Source organism: Triticum dicoccoides, chromosome 3B, assembly GCF_002162155.2.
Source record: "Triticum dicoccoides isolate Atlit2015 ecotype Zavitan chromosome 3B, WEW_v2.0, whole genome shotgun sequence".
In the NCBI taxonomy this organism is placed as follows: domain Eukaryota; kingdom Viridiplantae; phylum Streptophyta; class Magnoliopsida; order Poales; family Poaceae; genus Triticum; species Triticum dicoccoides.
Genome location: NC_041385.1, coordinates 789,274,821 through 789,280,320, shown reverse-complemented (window position 1 = coordinate 789,280,320; position 5,500 = coordinate 789,274,821). Strand labels below are relative to the sequence as shown.

Here is a 5,500-nt window from a genome sequence, read left to right as displayed (position 1 = left end):
CAAGCAGAAACTAACAAATGAAAATGACGCTCCAAGCAAAACACATATCATGTGGTGAATCAAAATATAGCACCAAGTAAAGTTATCGATGAACGAAGACGAAAGAGGGGATGCCATCCGGGGCATCCCCAAGCTTAGTTGCTTGGTTGTCCTTGAATATTACTGTGGGGTGCCTTGTGCATCCCCAAGCTTAGGCTCTTGCCGCTCCTTATTCTGTAGTCCATCGAATCTTTACCCAAAACTTGAAAACTTCAACCACACAAAACTCAACACAAAACTCGTAAGCTCCGTTAGTGTAAGAAAATAAAACCACCACTTAGGTACTATAATGAAATCATTCTAAATTCATATTTGTGTAATATATTCTGTTTTCTACAGCAAGATCATAAAGACTTCACCCAAGTCTTCCCAAAGGCTCTACTTGGCACTTTATTGACACAAAAGCTATAAAACATGATTACTACAGTAGCATAATCATGTGACAAACAAAAACAGTAAGGGTAAATATTGGGTTGTCTCCCAACAAGTGCTTTTCTTTAATGTCTTTTTAGCTAGGCATGATGATGGCAATGATGCTCACATAAAAGATAAGAATCGAAACATAAAGAGAGCATCATGAAGAATATGTCTAGTACATTTAAGTCTAACCCACTTCCTATGCATAGGGATTTTATGAGCAAACAACTTATGGGAACAATAATCAACTAGCAAAGGAAGGTAAAACAAGCATAGCTTCAAAAATTGAAGCACATAGAGAGGAAACTTGACATTATTCGAATTCCTACAAGCATATGTTCCTCCCTCATAATAATTTTCAGTAGCATCATGAATGAATTCAACAATATAACCAGTACCTAAAACATTTTTTTCATGATCTACAAGCATAGAAAATTTACTACTCTCCACATAAGCAAATTTCTTCTCATGAATATATAGTAGTGGGAGCAAACTCAACAAAATAATTATCATGTGAGGCATAATCCAATTGAAAACTAAAATCATGATGACAAGTTTCATGTTTATCATTATTCTTAATAGCATACAAGTCATCACAATAATCATCATAGATAGCAATTTTTTTCTCATAATCAATTGGAACCTCTTCCGAAATAGTGGAATCATCACTAAATAAAGTTGACACTCTTCCAAATTCACTTTCATGTTCATCACAAATAGGAGGCATGCTTTCATCATAATAAATATTCTCATGGAAACTTGGGGGACAAAAAATATCATATTCATCAAACATAGCTTCCCCAAGCTTGTGGCTCTGCATATCATTAGCATCATGGATATTCAAGGAATTCATACTAACAACATTGCAATCATGTTCATCATTCAAAGATATAGTACCAAACATTCTAATGCATTCTTATTCTAGCACTTGAGCACAATTTTCCTTTCCATCAAACTCACGAAAGATATTAAAAAGACGAAGCGTACGAGACAAACTTAACTCCATTTTTTGTAGTTTTCTTTTATAAACTAAACTAGTGATAAAACAAGAAACAAAAAGATTCGATTGCAAGATCTAAAGATATACCTTCAAGTTCTAACCTCCCCGGCAACGACGCCGGAAAAGAGCTTGATGTCTACTACACAACCTTCTTCTTGTAGACGTTGTTGGGCCTGCAAGTGCACAGGTTTGTAGGACAATAGCAAATTTCCCTCAAGTGTATGACCTAAGGTTTATCAATCCGTAGGAGGCGTAGGATGAAGATGGTCTCTCTCAAGCAACCCTGCAACCAAATAACAAAGAGTCTCTTGTGTCCCCAACACACCCAATACAATGGTAAATTTTATAGGTGCACTAGTTCGGCGAAGATATGGTGATACAAGTGCAAAATAGATGGTAGATAAAGGTTTTTGTAATCTGAAATTATAGAAACAGCAAGGTAGCAAGCGATAAAAGTGAGCGTACTCGGTATTGCAATGATAGGAAACAAGGCCTAGGGTTCATACTTTCACTAGTGCAAGTTCTCTCAACAATAATAACATAGATAGATCATATAACAATCCCTCAACATGAAACAAAGAGTCACTCCAAAGACACTAATAGCGGAGAACAAATGAAGAGATTATGGTATGGTACGAAACCACCTCAAAGTTATTCTTTTGGATCAATCTATTCAAGAGTTCGTACTAGAATAACACCTTAAGACACAAATCAACCAAAACCCTAATGTCACCTAGATACTCCATTGTCACCTCAAGTATCCGTGGGCATGATTATACGATATGAATCACATAATCGCCGATTCATCTATTCAACCAACATAAAGTACTTCAAAGAGTGCCCCAAAGTTTCTATCGGAGAGTCAAGAACGTGTGCCAACCCCTATGCATAGGTTCATGGGCGGAACCCGCAAGTTGGTCACCAAAACATACATCAAGAGGCACATGATATCCCATTGTCACCACAGATAAGCACGACAAGACATACATCAAGTGTTCTCATAAAAGACTCAATCCGATAAGATAACTTCAAAGGGGAAAACTCAATTCATCACAAGAGAGTAGAGGGGGAGAAACATCATAAGATCCAACTACAATAGCAAAGCTCAGGATACATCAAGATCGTGCCATAGAGGGAACACCAGAGAGAACACAAGAGAGAGAGGTCAAACACATAGCTACTGGTACATACCCTCAGCCTCGAGGGTGAACTACTCCCTCCTCGTCATGGAGAGCACCGGGATGATGAAGGTGGCCACCGGTGATGGGTTCCCCCTCCGGCAGGGTGCCGGGAAGGGCTCCCGAGAGGTTTTTCGTGGCTACAGAGGTTTGCGGCGGAGGAACTCCCAATCTATCTTGATATTCAATGGTTTTAGGGTACGTAGGCTTATATAGGCGAAAGAAGTCGGTCGGGGGGTGCTCGAGGGGTCCACGAGACAGGGGGCCGCGCCCTGTAGGGGGGGGGGGGCGCCCTCCTATCTCGTGGCCTCCTCGAGGCTCTTATGATGTGAACTCCAGGTCTCCTGGGTGATATTCTTCCTAAAAATAACGCTGCCAAAGGTTTCATTCCGTTTGGACTCCGTTTGATATCCCTTTTCTGCGAAATACTGAAACAGGCAATAAAACAGCAATATGGGCTGGGCCTCCGACTAATAGGTTAGTCCCAAAAGTAATATAAAAGTGTATAATAAAGCCCATAATCATTCAAAACAGATAATAAAATAGCATGGACAATAAAAAATTATAGATACGTTGGAGACGTATCACATCTCTATCCTTTCTTCTCTTTCTCATTTCCTTGTAACGACCGTCCTGGTCGATCTCCTGATCGTTCCCTCAATCTCCTCCTGTAACTTGTATGCCAAGGCTTTGCCTAATATATACATGCGGCCCGACACAAAGGGTTCTACGCTTCCCAAATACTTTTACATGGTAATAGAGCCTCTTCCTCATCCAATCGAGAGAGATTGCATCTAGCTACCTCCGCGACCGAGATTATGTCCACCACCGCCGCTGCCATGACGCCAAGCATCATGGGTGCGCTCTCCACCACCCCATCCTCCACCTTTGCATCATCTTCCACCTGCACCCACAACACCACCTCCCTCGGATTGCCACCACAGGAGAAGCTTACGCGGGGCAACTTCCTGCTCTGGAAGGCCATCATGCTCCCGCAGATCAGAGGCACCCAGATGGAGCACCACCTCGACACAACGAGCCCGCCACCGCCGGCCACCCTCACCATCACCAAGGAAGGCAAAGAAGAACAAGTCGTCAACTTTGCGAGATCCCTCTGGTATGCATAGCATCAACAACTCCAAGGATACTTAATGGGTTCACTTTCCCGTGAGATTCTTGCTCAGGCGCTCCAGACGCCGGCCGAGTTGTGGCACACCATCCACGCCATGTTTGCTGCTCAAAGTCAAGCCCAAGCGATAAACACTCACATCGAGCTCACCAACCTCAAGAAAGGTAACATGTCCATGGCTGATTATCTTGGTAAGATCCAAATTCTCACAGATGAGGTCGCAAGCACGGCTGCGGCCCTCTCTGATCCGGAGATCGTCTCCAAAATCCTTGCTGGCTTGGACATGGAGTATAACCCGGTGGTTTCTGCGCTTGCCGCCAGGGTGGAACCCATCACTGTCCAAGAACTCTACAGCCAGCTGCTCAGTTTTGATGCCCGCCTCACCCTCCTCCATGGCGGCGACCTTCGGCAGTCCTCCGTCAACTCAGCCTCTCGTGGCCGCGGCCGTGGTCGCAGTCACCAGGGGCAGCGCGGCGGTGGGCGCGGATGCGGTGCTTCTCCTGGCGATGGTGCACGTTCTGGTCGGGGCTCTGGCTCCCATGGCGGGGGCGGCTATAACACCAGCGGCAATGGCGGCAGCTTCAACAACAACAACGGACGCCACCCTCCTTCCCGTGGTTGCCCTCGCTGCCAGCTTTGCAAGAAGTCTGGCCACGAGGTGATTGATTGCTGGCATCGCTACGACGAGGACTTTGTGCCCTCGGATCGCCATGTTGCTGCTGCAATGCGTGAACAGGGTGGTGACGGCGTCTGCTACGTGGTCACTGGCGCTACGGATCACGTGACAAAATGAGCTCGAGCAACTCGCCCTTCGTGAGCGCTACCATGGCACCGACCAGATTCGCACCGCCAGCGGTGGAGGAATGGATATTTGTCACATCGGTAAAGGATCTATTAATTCCCCTACACTTAAACGTAATCTTGTTCTTAGAGATGTGCTTCATGTCCCTCAAGCTGACAATAACCTTGCATCCATGTCTCGTTTAGCCACCAACAATAATGTCTTCTTTGAAACTCACCCTCGTTATTTTTTCAACAAGGATCGGGCAACGAGGGAACTACTTCATCACGGTAGATGCGTTGGAGGGCTCTACCCCATTCCATCCGGAGCACTAGGTCGCAAGCGTCGTCACGTCTACTCCGTCATCAAGCCCTCCTTGGCACGGTGGCATCAACGATTAGGGCATCCATCTTCGATCATTGTCAAACAAATAGTCAATAAAGGCAAACTTTCTTTGTCTCCTAGTCTAGTTTGTGAGTCTATTTGTGAAGCTTGTCAATGTGCCAAGAGCCATCAACTTCCTTATCCCAAGTCAACTAGTGTGTCTCATGATCCGTTAGAACTTATTTTTAGTGATGTATGGGGCCATGCCCGAGATTCTTTTGGTACAATAAAATATTATGTCAGTTTTATCGATGATTATAGCAAGTTCACTTAGATCTATTTGCTTCGATACAAATCTGAGGTTTTCTCTATTTTCCAAGAATTTCAGAAACTTGTTGAGCACCAATTTGATAGAAAAATCCTTGCTGTCCAAAGTGACTGGGGAGGGGAGTATGAGAAACTCCACTCCTATTTCCGTAGCATTGGGATCGTCCATCATGTATGTTGCCCTCATGCTCATCAACAGAATGGCTCCGCTAAGCGCAAACATCGCCACATTGTTGAAGTTGGCCTTTCTCTTTTAGCTCATGCTTCCATGCCTCTCAAGTACTGGGATGAAGCCTTTATCACTG

At 44.4% G+C, this 5,500-nt stretch overlaps 1 pseudogene; it reads left to right on the top strand.

The window, feature by feature from the left end:
• The first annotated feature begins 3,998 nt into the window (after positions 1 to 3,998).
• LOC119282965 lies at positions 3,999 to 4,137 on the top strand (annotated as a pseudogene).
• Positions 4,138 to 5,500: the final 1,363 nt, after the last annotated feature.